The sequence below is a fragment of the Haematobia irritans genome, chromosome 3 (assembly GCF_050003625.1).
Source record: "Haematobia irritans isolate KBUSLIRL chromosome 3, ASM5000362v1, whole genome shotgun sequence".
Taxonomy (NCBI): Eukaryota; Metazoa; Arthropoda; class Insecta; order Diptera; family Muscidae; genus Haematobia; species Haematobia irritans.
In genome coordinates, this window is record NC_134399.1 from 167,938,830 (window position 1) to 167,958,392 (window position 19,563).

Below are 19,563 nucleotides of genomic sequence, written 5' to 3' on the forward strand. Positions count from 1 at the left end.
AGAACGTAAATGTCCCCTTTCATATATAAAAAGCAAATATTGCTTCAAACTAAATATGGATTGGAAAGTAAAGAAAAAACAACCCTATGAATACTTTCGTTGTTCAGTGTCCCCCAATGACATATGAAATAATGACTTGAGGGCGTATATATGTACACCACATCTCCTAAGTTTCTTCCGATAAAGTGAAATTCCTACTCGCCAATTCCATGTATATGTCTCATTTCGTGAAAAAAAAAAAATAAATTATTCTTTCCAATTGTTTGTTTACAATAATTTTGCATTCAGCAACGAGTAAATGTAACGAGTGGAAATGATGGAATGGAACATAAAGAGTAAAAAAAAAAAAATATTGGAAGACAATGACGAGTAAATGCTGCTTCTTATTCTCCTTGGAAAGTGGTCTAGCCGTTAGGTACACAAAAACAATAAATGATTATCGATATGTATAAAGTATAAAATATTTGCCAGATAAAAAAAATGTCGGCAGGCACAAATATATGTGTAACAAATGCAGGATTACCAACGTGAGAATATTTCAAGTATATATTTGTTGTATTTACGGATGAGTATTATTCTCAAAACAAAAAAATATGTAGTCTTTCTCCAAATATGAGAAATATGATTTTCTATTACAAATTACAAAAAACAATTTTAAAACTAAAATTCGGAAAAAAATTGAGTGGTGGGAAGTACTCATCAAAAAAAACTCGGCTATTTTATTTCGATTGAGTATTTTGTTAGTATCCAACATTAATCTGTCTATTCGCATATATGGTGGTACTCGTAGCAAGATATTTGTATAGGGAGCTATTATTCAAAGAGAACACTGGAAATAAATATGCCAATCAAAAAAAGGAAAGAGAAGATTGCCTTTGAAGTATAACACTTTGTTTGTGATCTTCTTTGTTAGCCCTCTCGCTAAGGTATATGAAATATAGAATAGACAAAGAGAAAAAAGTGTAGAACGTACGTACCAATAACTATTCAGGCAAGGCGCAATGTGAAAAGTAACGGTTAATCCACGAAATGAAAATTGGTAGAAGACATATATATGTATATTTGTATATTTGCTTCTTTCAACACCACATGATATTATTATTCTTTTTCTTTAAATATCTTACACTTTGAGGTTATGTAGAAATTTCACGTTTCATGGGGGCAGTTTATGGTAATTTTCCTTACAAACTTTTTACTGCATTTGATACAGAAATTGCCCCCTGACTTTATACTTGAATTATACCTCAAAAAACACGAAATTTCCTCCAAAATTATAAATATTAGCGAACACTATATGGAGCTTTATGAAATTTTGTATATAATTACGGAGAATATTTCCACTGAAACTGGCACATTATATATGTTTTATACAAATTATTCATAAATTCATAGAGACCTTCGCGACTCGCACTTTTCTGAGCTCAATTTGTGATTCTTGAAACGATAACGACACGAATTTATATTTTTCGTCCGGTCACACGCACTATTGATATCAATCGTTTGCATAAGACTAAATTAGTTGCTACATAAGTACGTACCAGAGAACAAAATGGAAAGCAAACCTGGAATAATTTGGAAATCGAGATGATCCAAGAGTATGAGGAGCAGATGATTCCTTGACCAATACTAGTGATGTGGACTGTCTCTCAAGATCCGGCTCGAAGGACCAAATAATGAACGTGTGGGACTTTTTTCTTGAGTAGTCACAAAAGAATGGAGAAAAAATAGAATCGATTAGCTGATATAGGTCAGATGAAATATCACCTCGAACAATGTTCCAAATTCGGTCCACATGAAAGGAAAAGGAAGAAAGTGGATGGTTTGCAATTGTACTTAGACCAGCAAGGGAGGAAAAAAAGTCTTACCAAGTGAGTCGTTTCGTGGTTGAATCGCAAGTGAGTTTTTATTCAATTGATGTATTACCAACTAATGTAAATATCGTAACAAAATTCATACAATCCAAAAGTTAACGAAAGTATTCTTAACGACATCTGGAGTTAAAATATATTTCAAATTGCAAGTATGATATTATAGAGATTCCAAAACTAGACAGAATATATTATGTTTGGGGCATCAATGTTTCATAAAAATCATATGTGTGAATACAAACATATATAAATTTACAAATTTCGACTAAACATACATATGTTGTGATATTTTATTCAAAGCGACAGAGAGAGTATAGAGAGAAATAGAGATGGAAACCGGGAGAGTTGACGAAAGATATCAATATAACACAGCAAAAGAGTCAAAAGAGAACAATTTCTGTGAAACCGCTTGTATGTTGTTTCGGAAAACTGTTTTATGATAAGGCCAAAAATTTGATATGTTTAAGTCTAAATATTATTTAATTTGAATAAAGAGAATATACATTCTGAACCAAGAGAATAGACATTTGAAAAACAAACAGCTTATGTTTTCGCCTTGAGAGCAGCATTTTATGTATGTGTGGACATATGTTTTGTTTATCATTTTGGCATTATGGGCACAATTTTTTTTCTTGGTTCGTTAAAAGAAATCAGGGGTCTTCATAAAAATAACGAAAGGGCACTATACTCTTTTTAGAGTTGGGACAGTAAAATGAAATAAGGAGGAAATAGTGAAAAATTACACAGTAAAATGTAAAAAAACAAACTTTAGTTCCTCTTTATTAAAAATTAGTCCACGAGGAGTTGACGGACACCATCAAATATAAAAGCGGGCATTAAGTTCGAGTTTTACAGCTAAAACAATTTAAAAAGTTTATTTTCTTTAAAATGAATTATTAAAGAAAAATAAAAGGAATTTTAGAGCGATGGTGTTAAATGCTAGTAAAAAACTGTTCACTCCTAAATAAATTTATGTTTATATTATAAAATTATGTATGTATGTTTATACTCGACTCCACGTTCTTCTTTTGTTAGTTTTTGAATTCCTTCCAAATTTTAAAGTTTTGTACAAAAACAGTTTTTTATTACAAGATTGTTATTTTTGCAATAAAAAATAATATTTTATCCAAAAATCAGTCAATTTCGTTTATATCAAGCACTGTTACTGACTATAAATCTTTAATAACACACATTTCGAAGTTTCATTTAAAAAAAATTAATATAGTATAAATATAAATGTGTAAATTAAAAAAAAAAAAAAAAAAAAAAAACAAAAAAAAAATGTTCGGTCGGAGCAGGGATTGAACCCACGACCCTTTGCATGCAAGGCAGACATGCTAACCACTGCTCCACGTGGCAAACAAATGTATGTTTCTGTTAAATAATGTTATGTTTGCATGGGCTCGTGGGCGCTGCAAACTATGCTATATAAATGTAACTTAAAACGATAATTATCTACTGGTGACTATAACAGCTACGTAGCCCAGTGGATAGTGTGTTGGCTTACAAACTGTATGGTCCTCGGTTCGATTCTCCGTGCAGGCGAAAGGTAAAATTTAAAAAATTTATAAAAGTGAATAATTTCTTCAACATTATTTGTATTACAGAGAAAGGTTCCAATAACTAAAAAATTTCGTGGAAGTGAAAATTACGAGTATATTAGGGAATGAGCACAATCGTGTTTGGGAAAAATTCTTCCAAGCATATAATATTTTTGGCTCAAAATGCTTCCAAACATATAATATGTTCACATAAAACAAACATATTAATGTTTCGGCAGTATGCAATAATATATGTGCTTCCTGCAAAATATGTTTGGAACATATGTTAAAGAAGCGATTTTTTTTGAGGGTGTAGAAAATCTGTGTGTATCTTTAGGAGCCTCTTTTATTTAGTAACCTTTAGTTTTTCACATTAAAAAACATTTTGTTGTTTCATTTAAAGACTATTGGTTTAAAAGTAAGGAAATGGTTTTCAAATTAGTGTATGCGAATAGTTTTTTTTATAATTTTACGATAAAGATGGGTATTAATTTCACATTATCAAAGTAAAAAAGCCTTTTTCACTGTTAGTTTTCTTTAATAATTCATTTTAAAGAAAAAATTTGCAATTATTTTATTATCTGTTAGCCTGATAGTAATGAGGACTGATTTTTTTAAATTTATGCTTTTTAAATTTATGCATTCCCCACCAAGTTATAATATTTTTTTTCAAAAAAGTTATAATTTCTTATTGTTGTTTCAGATTTGTTCTCAATTTTAGCGGATGAACTCGACCTTTATTGCCACCTTAAATGAGTAACATCAAAAAACACTACTTTTTATAAAACTTTTAAAAAAAGTGTGGGTACATTTGTATAAATAGTGCGCCACTTATATCATACTCCGATTAACTTTACTTGCACACAATATAGAAGAACAATGTAAAATATCAGTTACAGAATTCAGAGAAGACTATTTTAAAAACTAATTAACATAAATTGTATGATATAGAGTTCGCTAGAGTTCCGTATCATCTAGGACCTCTATCCCACCGTTAATGACTTACAATGCACTCGAGTTTCGAGTGCCGGGAAGGCTAGTTTTCATAAAAGTGAATCGTACAGACCGATATCCCTTCTCTCGCCAGTAGCCAAGACACTTGAGGCACTACTCCTCCCCAGCCTTGTGGAGAATTTTCTAGCTGTCCATCATCAACATGAATTCCGTAAGGTACACAGTACGACGACAGCCTTACATGCCATTTCGACACATATCAAGAGGGGACTTAATCAGCCCAAGCCGTGTCATAGAACGGTCCTGGTGGCGCTTGACCTATCGAAAGAATTCGATACGGCCAACCATGCCACACTATTTGAGGACATCGAGAATACGTCCCTACCGGCAGGAACGAAGCATTGGGTTGTGAATTATATGTGTGGACGCCAGTCGTACGTGGAATTCAGGGACAAGAAATCAAAACCCCGTAGATTCAAACAAGGAGTTCCCCAGGGCGGGGTGATATCTCCGGCACTGTTTAACCTCTACACCCTCAAAAAAAAATCGCTTCTTTAACATATGTTCCAAACATATTTTGCAGGAAGCACATATATTATTGGATACTGCCGAAACATTGATATGTTTGTTTTATGTGAACATATTATATGTTTGGAAGCATTTTGAGTCCAAAAATATTATATGCTTGGAAGAATTTTTCCCAAAGACGATTGTGCTCATTCCCTAACATACTCGGTATTTTCACTTCCACGAAATATTTTAATTCTTGGCACCTTTTTCTGTAATACAAATAATGTTGAAGAAATTATTCACTTTTATAAATTTTTTAAATTTTACCTTTCGCCTGCACGGAGAATCGAACCGAGGACCATACAGTTTGTAAGCCAACACACTATCCACTGGGCTACGTAGCTGTTATGGTCACCAGCAGATAATTATCGTTATAAGTTACAATTATATAGCATAGTTTGCAGCGCCCACGAGCCCATGCAAACATAACATTATTTAACAGAAACATACATTTGGTTGCCACGTGGAGCAGTGGTTAGCATGTCTGCCTTGCATGCAAAGGGTCGTGGGTTCAATCCCTGCTCTGACCGAACACTTTTTTTATACCCTGCGCCACACTGTGGAACAGGGTATTATAAGTTAGTGCATATGTTTGTAACACCCAGAAGGAGACGATATAGACACATGGTGTCTTCGGCAATAATGCTCGGGGTGGTTCCCTGAGTCGATATAACCATGTCCGTCTGTCCGTCCGTCCGTCCGTCCGTCCGTCCGTCCGTCTGTCTGTGAACACATTTTTGTGATCAAAGTCTAGGTCGCAGTTTAAGTCCAATCGACTTCAAATTTGGCACATGTTCCTGTTTTGGGTCAGAATAGAACCCTATTGATTTTGGAAGAAATCGGTTCAGATTTAGATATAGCTTCCATATATATCTTTCGCCCGATATGCACTTATATGGACCCAGCAGCCAGAGTTTTATAACGATTTGCTTGAAATTTTGTACAAACATAACACTTAGTCGTATAGCCATGTATGCAAAATTTGATTGAAATCGGTTCCGATTTAGATATAGCTCCCATATATATCTTTTGCGCGATATGGACTTATGTGGCCCCAGAAGCCAGAGTTCAGGCCCAATTTGGTTGAAATTTTGCACATGGAGTACAATTAGTATTGTAGTCATGTGTGCCAAATTTGGTTGAAATCGGTTCAGATTTAGATGTAGCTCCCATATATATCTTTCGCCCGATATGGACTAATATGGTCCTAGAAGCCAGAGGTTTGGCTCAATTTGATTGAAATTTTGCACTAGCAGTACAACTAGTAGTGAAGTGTGCCAAATTTGATCGAAATCGGTTCAGAGTTAGATATAGCTCCAATATATAGCTTTCGCCTGATTTACACTCATATGACCACAGAGGCCAATTTTTTACTCCGATTCAGTTGAAATTTTGCACAGGGAGTAGAATTAGCATTGTTGCTATGCGTGCCAAATTTGATTGAAATCGGTTCAGATTTAGGTATAGCTCCCATATATATGTTTTTCTGATTTCGACAAAAATGGTCAAAATACGAACATTTCCCTTTTAAAATTGCCTCTGCTTAGTCGAAAAATTGTAAAAACTACTCCAATTTTCCTCTACTTCTACTACATATATATCGAGCGATAAATCATAAATAAAAGTTTGTGAAGTTTCCTTAAAATTGCTTCATATTTAAATCTTTCCCATATTTTTTTACTATCATTGTGTTGCACCCTAGTGCATTAACGGAGAAGTCTATCAAATTCTGTCCAGATCGAGTGATATCTAAATGTATGCATTTGGGACAAACCTTTATATGTTCAGCACCCAACACATTTGCCGGATGTGATATGGTATCGAAAATTTAGATCTACAAAGTGGTGCAGGGTATAATATAGTCGGCCCGCCCGACTTTAGACTTTCCTTACTTGTTTATAGTAAATTTTTATAATGAAACTTCGAAATGTGGGTTATTAAAGATTTATAGTCATCAACAGTGCTTGATATAAACGAAATTGACTGATTTTTGTATAAAATATTATTTTTTATTGCAAAAACAACAATTTTGTTTTTGGTACAAAACTTTAAAATTTGGAAGGAATTCAAAAACTCTAACAAAAGAAGAACGTGGAGTCGAGTATAAACATACATAAATAATTTTATAATATAAGAGATTCCGCAGGTCAAAGAGAGATTCCGCAGGTCAAATCTGCACTGAAAAAAATATTGTCGTGAGGTCAAAGATTTCATGTCTTTAAAATACGAATACAAATTTTGCTTAGCATAGAAGACGCATTTCTCTAAAATAAAGTTATTTTCCTTGTCCAAAAGTCGATAGACTTTTCACTGAAGTCATATTGTCCTTATAATTAAGTGATTTGACTTAAAAATGGATATCTTAACATGAAAGAAAAAATTTATAGGCAAAGGTCAACTTGACTTTAATAATTCAGAAAAATTCTTTAAATTTAATGAAATTGTCTTTAAATTTGTTGTCTTTTTGCATCTTGACTACAAAGCAAAAAATCGTTCAAATATAGGACATGTTTTTCAAAACTTTATTTTAAAAAAACCTAAATTTAAAAGAGAATTGTGTCTTAAAAGTATCTTTACTTGTATTCTCCGCTTCTTTGGCTCGGAATCAATACCAAATTTTTTAAAGTAAAGACAAAATCTTTGGAACCGAGTATGCTTTTTTCAGTGTGGGGATCGGTTGAAAAGGGGGCTATATATAACTATGAATTGATATGGACCAATTTTTTGAAGTTGCTAGAGGCTATATACTTACATCACGTACCAAATTTCAACCGGATCGAATGAATTTTGCCCCTCCATTGGGCTCTGGAGGTCAAATCTGGAGATCGGTTTATATGGGGCCTATATATAATTATGGACCGATATAAATAAATTTTTGCATGGTTATTAGATAGCATATAGTAACACCATGAACCAAATTTCAACCGGATCGGATGAATTTTGTTCCACCAAGAGGCTCCGGAGGTCAAATCTGGGAAGCGGTTTATATGGGGCCTATATATAATTATGAACCGATATGGACCAAATTTTGCATGGTTGTTAGAGACCGGATCGGATGAATGTTACTCCTCCAATAGGCTCCGGAGATCAAATCTGGTGATCGGTTTATAGGGGGTGCTATACGTAAATGTGGTCCGATATGCCCTATTTTCAATAACATCCGACCTTCATCAATAGCAACTACTTTTGCCAAGTTTGAAGTCGATAGCTTGTTTCGTTCGGAAGTTAGCGTAATTTCCACAGACGGACAGCCGGACAAACGGACGGAAAGCCGGACAGACGGACGGATGGCTCAGAATTTCACTACGACCCAGAATGTATATACTTTATGGGGTCATAGACCACTATTTCGATGTGTTACAAACGGAATGTCAAAGTTAATATACCCTATGGTGGAGGGTATAAAATAGCAATTCCTCTTTAATTAATAATGGTCTTAATTATATTGGTAAACTAATTCAGAAGGTAGGGGTTGCGATGTTGCTTGCTTGCTTCTAATACGAGTGAGTCTTTGACACCAAATGCTAAAGATGAGGTCCGAAAAAATTTCTCATCGAAAATATTTTGCTTAAATTATCCTTGAATGAGAGAAGATTTTTTTGTAATCATTTAAATTGCTAATTTCTATAACAACGATATTGATCGAATGTAAAGAAAATTTTAAATTTACTTTAATATGGACGTTGTATGCAAATAAAATTTAGTTTTAATTTTTTTTAATTTTTTAATTTTTACAAAAAATATTTTTTTTTTTTTTGATTTTACTCACTCATAATCGAAGGGAATACCGGATTATTACCTGCAAAGAAAAACACAAATCTTATTAAATTATATGGCAACTAAAAGTGTACAGTAATATAATAATAATATTTTAGTTATTTAAACAACGACATTAAAAGAGTAATTAAATTTCCATTTGTATCGAATGATACGATAATAAAGACGTTCCTTCTCCATCCTACCATTTTGAACCTTTTAAAGCTAGTTCATATTTTCTAACGTTTTTTATATCAGCAGAGAATTTTTTTTAGTTAGAATTTTCTCCATTTACATTTGATGTCACAAAAACAAACGAAAAACTAATTTGAACACATGGCATATGAATAGTTTCCAATGACAGCTATCGATGAATTGTCCTTCATTGGAAATGTTTCTGTTGCAAAGTTCATCCTTTTGCTTACCTTTTGAGTTAGTTGTCCTTGTGTTCACGACACTATTGCTTTGCTAATGAAAATTGTCATTAGCTAATGAAATTTTACACTTTTTTCGTTAACAATATTTGCTTTGTGTCCTCAGTTCTGCTATTCAGCATTGCAAATATAATACTGCTGTCTCACTTGGAAAAATGGAATTTCGCTAAATTTTTTTTTTATATATCTCATAGTCATTACATTGAGAAGAAGGTTGCAGTAATTTCGCCAAAAAGTTTTTTTTTATTTTTTTGTTAAAATGAGAAGAAGTCGTGAAAGAGATAGTGTTACAACAGTCTTGTCTTCTTTTAGAATTCAACAACTACTCTACACCCGAATTTATGACAAGCTTTGCAACCGATCTGCAAAACATATGTGTTCTGTATCCATTTTCATACACAAAATTATATAGTAAATATTTTGTGTGAAAATATGTTTCTATTGTGAGCATGGTTATTGAAGTTAATTCCTTAATAACGTGCCAAGAGAAATCTGTAAAAAAAAATAATTTAAAAAAAACAAACCACACAAAAAATTGCCAAAATTGCGATATTTGTTTATTTTATTTTATTTAATTAATTTTTTTTGGTCTTTCCATATCTTAAAGCTGATACGACCCTCTCATCCTCGATACAGGTTTGCTCTCTTTTATACACTCAAAAAAGAAGTTTACTTGGATCCAAAGATTTTGACCTTCCTTTAAGGATTTTGGTATTTATCGGAGCCAAAGATGCGGGTTCTTTAAAACCAGGACATTTTTTGCGACCTATCTGGCTTTAAATTAAAATTAGGATACAGATCTCATTTATCGAATTTTCAGTGTATAAATCGTTTATTTCTTCCTGTGTTTATGTTACGCTTTACTCAGCTTTATTATTATGCAAATAATAATAATAACAAAAACAATGGCCTTAGCAATGCTTAGTGAGAATGAAAAAAAAATATCAACGCCACATTGAGACCAACAACATCCGGAAACAACATCCAAAAACATTATGCCATGAAACGCATTTTCCAACAAAAACTAAAGAGGATGCCAGTTTCATTCGTTTGACCCAATTTCACGTATTTTTTTTTTCATTTTTGGCTAGGTAGAGAAATGGGCCAAAAATTATGAGAGAAATCAGAACCCCAACTCCATAAAGATTACCAACAAAGATATTTTGTTTAAAGGATTTTTTCAGCCACACAAAAATAAATAAATACCCCAAAGGAGGGGAGGGGGATAGGAGAGTATTTGATATGCAAGCCTGAAAACATAATTTTTTTCCCTACGACCAATAATTGACTTAAAAAAATAAAAAAGAGTTACGGCCACAGTTGCCACACGAGCAGAAAATAATTTACCAAAATTTGAAGAAAATTTTAAAAGAAGTTTTCTATCATTTTTTCTACAAGTTTATTGTTTGTATTTTCTTTACTCCTAATAGCAACATTTCATTTGAGTAAATATACCCTAAGAAAAAGGGAGACTTTGATAGAATTTCCTAAAACAAAAATTAAAATTTTTGTTTTATTTTTGTAGAAAAACTTGCAAAAATTTATTTCTATAGAAAATTTGTCAAAATAGTATTCCTGCAGAAAGTTTTGTCAAAAATTTTTTTATAGAAAATTGTGACAAAATTTAATTTCTATAGAAAAATTTGTCAAAATTTTATTTCTATAGATAATTTTGTCAACATTTTATTTCTATAGAAAATGTTGTCAAAATTTTATTTCAATAGAAAATTTTGTCCAAATCTTATTTCTCTAGAAAATTTTGTTAAAATTTTAATTTATATAAAAAATTATGACAAAATTGTATTTCTACAGAAAATTTTGACAAAATTTTATTTCTATATGAATAGAAAATTATGTTAAAATTTTATTTCTATAGAACATTTTGTCAAAATTTTGTAACTAGAAAATTTAGTCAACATTTTATTTCTATTGAAAATATTTTTCAAAATTTTATTGCTACAGCATATTTTGTCAAAATTTTATTTGTATAGATATTTTTTTTTTTAATTTTATTTCTATATAATTTTTTTTTTCAACATTTTCTTTTTACAGAAAAATTTGCAAGATTTTGTTTATATTGACATTTTTTTATCAAAATTTTATTTGTATAGAAAATTTTGTCAAAATAGTATTTCTGTAGAAAATTGTGACAAATTTTAATTTCTATAGAAAATTTTGTTAAAATTTTATTTCTATAGAAAATTTTGTCAAAATTTTATTTCTATAGCAAATATTGTCAAAGTTTTCATTTATTTAAAAAATTGTGACAAAATTTTATTTCTATAGAAAATTTTGTCACATCTTTATGTCTATAGAAAATTTTGTCCAAATTTTAATTCTATAGAATTTTTTTTTCACACTTTTATTTCTATAGAAAATGTTGTTTCTATTGACCATTTTGTCAAAATTGTGTTTCTATATTATTTGTATATATGTATTTTTTTTTTTAAATTTTATTTCTATATAAAATTATATTCAACATTTTCTTTTTATAGAACATTTTGTCAAAATTTTATTTCTATAGAAAATTTTTCAAAATTGTATTTCTATAGAAAATTTTGCAAAATTTTATTTCTATAGAAAATTTTGCAAAATTTTATTTCTATAGAACATTTTGTCAAAATTTTATTTCTATAGAAAATTTTGTAAAAATTTTATTTCTATTGACATTTTTTTAATGCTACTTCTATAAGAATAAAATTTTTGTCAAAATTTTATTCTAATAGAAAATTTTGTCAAAATTTTATTCTAATAGAAAATTTTGTCAAAATTTTATTTCTATAGAAAGTTTTGTCAAAATTTTATTTCTATAGAAAATTTTGTCAAAATTTTATTCTAATAGAAAATTTTGTCAACATTTTATTTCTATAGAAAATTTTGTCAAAAAGTTATTTCTATGGAAGATTTTGTCAAAATTTTATTTCTATAGAAAATTTTGTAAAATTTTATTTCTATAGAAAATTTTGTCAAAATTTTATTTCTATAGAAAATTTTGTCAAAATTTTAGTTCTATAGAAAATTTTGTCAAAATGTCATTTCTATAGAAAATTTGGCAAAATTTTATATCTATAAAAAATTTTGTCAAAATTTTATTTCTGTAGAAAATTTTGTCAAAATATTATTTCTGTAGAAAATTTTGTCAAAATTGTATTTCTATAGAAAATTTTGTTAAAATTTTATTTCTATAGAAAATTTTATCAAAATTTTATATCTATAGAAAATTTTGTCCAAATTTTATTTTTATAGAAAATTTTGTCAAAATTTTACTTCTATCAAAAATTTTGTCAAAAATTTATATCTATAGAAAATTTTGTCAAAATTTTATTTCTATCGAAATTTTTGTCAAAATTTTATATCTATAGAAAATTTTGTCAAAATTTTATTTCTGTAGAAAATGTTGTCAAAATATTATTTCTATAGAATTTTCTTTTTAATTTTATTTCTATACAAAATTTTTTCAAAATTTTATTCTTATAGAAAATTTTGTCACAATTTTACTTCTATCAAAATTTTTGTCACAAATTTATTCCTATAGAAAGGTTTGTCAAAATTTTATTTCTATAGAAAATTTTGTCAAAATTTTATTCCCATAGAAAATTTTGTCAAAATTTTACGTCTATTGAAAATTTTGTCACAAATTTATTCCTATAGAAAGGTTTGTCAAAATTTTATTTCTATAGAAAATTTTGTCAAAATTTTATTTCTATAGAAAATTTTGTCAAAATTTTATTTCTATAGAAAATTTTGCAAAGATTTTATTTCTATAAAAACTTTTGTCAAATTTTTATTTCTATAGTAAATTTTGTCAAGATTTTATTTCTATAGTAAATTTTGTCAAAAATTTATTTCTATAGAAAATTTTGTCAACATTTTACTTAAAAAAAAATGAGAAAATTTTGTCAAAATGTCATTTCTATAGAAAATTTGGCAAAATTTTATATCTATAAAAAATTTTGTCAAAATTTTATTTCTGTAGAAAATTTTGTCAAAATATTATTTCTGTAGAAAATTTTGTCAAAATTGTATTTCTATAGAAAATTTTGTCAAAATTGTATTTCTATAGAAAATTTTGTTAAAATTTTATTTCTATAGAAAATTTTATCAAAATTTTATATCTATAGAAAATTTTATCAAATTTTTATTTCTACAGAAAATTTTGTCAAAATTTTACTTCTATAGAAAATTTTGTCAAAATTTTATTTCTATACAAAATTTTGTCAAAATTTTATTTCTATAGAATATTTTGTCAAGTTTTTATTTCTATAGAAAATTTTCTCAAATTTTTATTTTTGTAGAAAATTTTCTCAGATTTTGATTTCTATAGAAAATTTTGTCAAAATTTTACTTTAAAAGAAAATTTTGTCAAAATTTTACTTCTATAGAAAATTTTGTCAAAATTTTATTTCTATAGAAAATTTTGTCAAAATTTTATTTCTATAGAAAATGTTGTCATAATTTTACTACTATAGAAAATTTTGTCAAGATTTTGTTAAAATTTTTTTTCTATAGAAAATTTCCTCAAATTTTTATTTCTATAAAAAATTTTGTCAAAATTTTACTTTAAAAGAAAATTTTGTCAAAATTTTACTTCTATAGTAAATTTTCTTAAAATTTTATTTTAAAAATTTCCTCAAATTTTTATTTCTATAAAAAATTTTGTCAAAATTTTACTTTAAAAGAAAATTTTGTCAAAATTTTACTTCTATAGTAAATTTTCTTAAAATTTTATTTCTATAGAAAATTTTGTCAAAATTTTATTTCTATAGAAAATTTTGTCAAAAATTTATTTCTATAGAATATTTTGTCAAAATTTTATTTCAATAGAAAATTTTGTCAAAATTTTACTTTTATAGAAAATTTTGTCAGGATTTTATTTCTATAGAAAATTTTGTCAAAATTTTATTTCTATTGAAAATTTTGTAAAATTTTTATTTCTATAGAAAATTTTGTCAACATTTTATTTCTATAGAAAATGTTGTCAAAATTTGTTTTTATAGACAATTTTGTCAAAATTTTATTTCTATAGACAATTTTGTTAAAATTTAATTTCTATAGAAAAATTTGTCAAAATTTTATTTCTATAGAAAAATTTGTCAAAATTTTATTTCTATAGAAAATTTTGTCGAAATTTTATTTCAATAGAAAATTTTGTCAAAATTTTATTTCTATAGAAAAATTCTTAAAATGTTTATTTCTCGTTGATACCAAATATTTTCAACAATTCACATTTTTTTTGTGATAAAATTCGAATAATTAAATAGCAAAAAAATCAAGTTATAAAATATTGAATTAAAATAACTTCCTGTATAATTAAAATGAAGAACATGTTTAGGAGGACATTTTTAGAAGTGTGTTTAAAGTTTTTAAAGTATATATATATATATATATATATATATATATATATATATATATATATATATATATATATATATATATATATATATATATATATATATATATATATATATATATATATATATATATATATATATATATATATATATATATATATATATATATATATATATATATATATATATATATATATATATATATATATATATATATATATATATATATATATATATATATATATATATATATATATATATATATATATATATATATATATATCTTTTTTTTTTTTTTTTTAATTTTATTCTATAAAACATTTTCTTTTTATAGAACATATTGTCCAAAATTTTATTTCTACAGTAAATTTTTCAAAATTGTATTTCTATAGAAAATTTTGCAAAATTTTATGTCTATAGAAAATTTTGCAAAATTTTATTTCTATAGAACATTTTGTCAAATTTTATTTCTATAGAAAATTTTGTCAAAATTTTATTTCAATAGAAATTGTTGTCAAAATTTTTATTTCCATAGAAATTTTTTGACAAATTTTATTTCTATATGAATAGAAAATTATGTTAAAATTTATTTCTATAGAAAATAGTGCATTTTGTCAAAATAGCATTTCTGTATAAAGTTTTGTCAAATTGTATTTCTGTAGAAAATTATGACAAATTTTAATTTCTATAGAAAAATTTGTCAAAATTTTATTCCTATTGAAAATTTGTCAAAATTTTATTTCTATAGAAATTTTTGGTAAAATTGTATTTTTATAGAACACTTTGTCAAAATTTTATTTCTATAAAAATTTTTTTTCAAAATTTTATTTCTATAGAAAATATTGTCAACATTTTCATTTATATAAAAAATTTTGTCAACATTTTATTTCTACAGAAAATTTTGTCACAATTTTTTTCTATAGAATATTTTGTCAAAATTTTATTTCTATAGAAATTTTTGACAAAATTTTATTTCTATATGAATAGAAAATTATGTTATAATTTTATTTCTATAGAAAATATGGTCAACATTTTATTTCTATAGAAAATTTTGTCAAAATTTTATTTCTATAGAAAATATTGGAAACATTTTATTTCTATAGAAAATTTTGTCAAAATTTTATTTCTATACAAAATTTTGTCAAAATTTTATTTCTATAGAAAATTTTAGTCAATATTTTATTTCTATAATTTGTCAAAATTTTATTTCTGTAGAAAAGTGTGTCATAAATTTCATTTATATAAAAAATTGTGACATAATTTTATTTCTATAGAAAATTTTGTCAACATTTTATTTCTATAGAAAATTTTGTCACAATTTTATTTCTATACAAAATTTTGTCAAAATTTTATTTCCATAGAAATTTTTGACAAAATTTTATTTCTATATGAATAGAAAATTATGTTAAAATTTTATTTCTATAGAAAATATTGGCAACATTTTATTTCTATAGAAAATTTTGTCAAAATTTTATTTCTATAGAAAATATTGTCAACATTTTATTTCCATAGAAAATTTTGTCAAAATTTTATTTCTATAGAAAATTATGTTAAAATTTTATTTCTATAGAAAATATTGTCAACATTTTATTTCTATAGAAAATTTTGTCAACATTTTATAACTATAGAAAAATTTGTCAAAATATTATTTCTATAGAAATTTTAGTCAATATTTTATTTCTATAATTTGTCAAAATTTTATTTCTGTAGAAAAGTGTGTCATAAATTTCATTTATATAAAAAATTGTGACATAATTTTATTTCTGTAGAAAATTTTGTCAACATTTTATTTCTATAGAAAATTTTGTCACAATTTTATTTCTATACAAAATTTTGTCAAAATTTTATTTCCATAGAAATTTTTGACAAAATTTTATTTCTATATGAATAGAAAATTATGTTAAAATTTTATTTCTATAGAAAATAGTGGCAACATTTTATTTCTATAGAAAATTTTGTCAAAATTTTATTTCTAAAGAAAATATTGTCAACATTTTATTTCTATAGAAAATTTTGTCAAAATTTTATTTCTATAGAAAATTATGTTAAAATTTTATTTCTATAGAAAATATTGTCAACATTTTATTTCTATAGAAAATTTTGTCAACATTTTATAACTATAGAAAAATTTGTCAAAATATTATTTCTATAGAAATTTTAGTCAATATTTTATTTCTATAGAAAAATTTGTCAAAATTTTATTTCTGTAGAAAATTGTGTCATAAATTTCATTTATATAAAAAATTGTGACATAATTTTATTTCTATAGAAAATTTTGTCAACATTTTATTTCTAATTTTGTCACAATTTTATTTCTATACAAAATTTTGTCAAAATTTTATTTCCATAGAAATTTTTGACAAAATTTTATTTCTATATGAATAGAAAATTATGTTAAAATTTTATTTCTATAGAAAATATTGGCAACATTTTATTTCTATAGAAAATTTTGTCAAAATTTTATTTCTATAGAAAATATTGTCAACATTTTATTTCCATAGAAAATTTTGTCAAAATTTTATTTCTATAGAAAATTATGTTAAAATTTTATTTCTATAGAAAATATTGTCAACATTTTATTTCTATAGAAAATTTTGTCAAAATTTTATAACTATAGAAAAATTTGTCAAAATATTAGTTGTACAATTTCCTGGCTTGGAAACTGGGTTTAACATTAGTTCTATGGAAAATTTTGTCAATATTTTATTTCTATAGAAAAATTTGTCAAAATTTTATTTCTGTAGAAAATTGTGTCATAAATTTCATTTATATAAAAAATTGTGACATAATTTTATTTTGTCATTGTACCTTTTTGAGTAGAATTCTACCAACTGTGGTTACGGGAAAATATAAGTTTAAAATCTCTAGAAAAATTAAGTTCTTCATTTTTTTTTTTTTTTTTTTTTTGAGGAAAATTTGAATTCATTATCACATAATTACTTTATATTACTTTCCTTATATTTTTACCATAGCTATTAAAGTTTTCCTTTTAATCTATTTTTCTAACGAAATTTTAAATTAATTTATTGACCTCCACAAAATTAACAATTCAAAGGCAATTACCAACACCAGCCAATGTTAATTAACACCAATGCATAACAAAGCATACAAAAAAAGCTCGTCCTCACTACATTAGCAGTATCGGCTTGAATTGCTTGATGTGAGCCACAAGGATATTACCAACACCACTACCGACTATCACCATACCTTCATAAGCTTATTTAACTAACTGTATTACATTGTGGATTAATTAAGTTTATGAATATTCACGACAAAGACAAGGGAATATTCACGACAAAGACAAGGGACAAGGGCAACCCAACCATATTTTCCAGTCGGCGCGCCAAGGCACCACAACCGCACCCTTCATCTATAGGCTTACCATCAGCTTCGATCACAGATTGCCGACCACTGAGTAAATAATTCTCATTTTATTGTGATGGGGGGTTGGTTTTCCGGTGTGTCGTTAAAACATCCTTAAATACAATGATACAAAAGAGATAAGAGAGATAATGATGAAACAGCATCAGAAATTATGAGCAAAAGACATTAAGCGGCCAACAAACAAAAAAAAAAAATGGAACAAATACAACAGAGATTGAATTATTGAAATATGTAGAAGCTTTAATAGTGCATTAAATTACAGAAAAAAATAAAATTGTATAAATGGTCGAATCTTAGGCACCCACCATTATAGATTGCGTAAAACATTCTAAACTGAAAAACCGTGCTTGACTCCAAAAATTTGGCCTTTACATTAATGATTTTGGCATTGATCAAACTAAAACATTAACTGACATAAATAATTTTTTAATCAAATTAAAAAATAAAGCCAAAACAATATATTACTTATCGCAATTAAAATTTTAATCAAATCAAAGAAAATATTTCCAATCGAAAATATAATAGAAACATGTGCTCGGATATGATAAGGTTTATTTTTATACTATCAAATACATTGGTTCATTCTAAATGGAAAACTCTAATTATAATAAAAAAATGTATAAAAGGCCAAAAGCTCGGCCGGTTCGAATCTTACCATAGAATCACCGCCATGGAACGCATACATATTTGAAATATTGTCATATCACGATTTGTGAAATTTGTGAAGGTTTTCTCACGGTCAAGAAAATTTTCAATTTTGTTAAAGATTAGATTTAATTTTAAATTTATATTAAATTCTATTTTAATATAATTTATGTTAATTGAATTTATTTTTTCTTTTTTTGCCTCAGCCAAGTTGGTGTAACTTGACCACGCACTCGTGTAGGGCTTCATAAATATCGCTCCCAAAAATATATGTAGCAAGAAAACAATATGTATTAAATTATTACCAAAAAAAGGTTTACAGTTCCACTGCCAACGTTATATCACTATATAAACTTACACTTCGAATCCCTTCTGGATAACATTAATGTGCCAACCAACATCATTAACAGAAAACACAATATAAGCCAGAGACGACAGCAAAAAACAGAAAAAAAGACTTGCGGAAAAATACATAATTGTGAGTTTTAAGCCACAAATTTTTTAACACATCAAGGAAGTTATTTTTCAGTCAACCGACAAACACCCTTAAAGCTTTCATCATTCGTGTACGATCCTGAGTGTGTGCGTATGTGTGTTCATTTATACACCCAACAATTTGTCCGCAATATACATATCTCTGATGTGCTGCTGCTGCTCACATTCGTTTCGCATTGTGAGCAATCATTTCCATGTATGGATGTGTGTGTGTGTGAGTATATGATATTCTCGAAATCCTGTTGAACCCATGAATTTTATGAATTTTCCCACAGACACAGACACCAACTATAGCATAACGTTCACTCCCTTATTCTCATGGAACAGAACGGTCGGTCACTAGAGTACAACAACAAGAACAAATCCAACATCAATACAAAAATGTTGGAAAAAATACCGGATGCTTAATGAGTTTAATTAACATAACAATGTATGTTAATTACATTTTTAATGTTTTTTACTCAGGCTTGCAATTCTCTACTGTTCTGTTGTTGTTGTGGTGTTTTTTCCATTTCTCTTGGCTTCTGATATCCTGAGAGCATTACAATTGTGAGATGTTGTTAGC

General features: G+C 26.8%; 1 protein-coding gene across 4 annotated transcripts in view; it reads right to left on the reverse strand.

The window, feature by feature from the left end:
- Fur2 (furin-like protease 2) overlaps positions 1-19,563 on the reverse strand; it is a 797,201-nt gene that overhangs the window by 528,084 nt on the left and 249,554 nt on the right. The gene's annotated exons all lie outside the window — the stretch shown is intronic.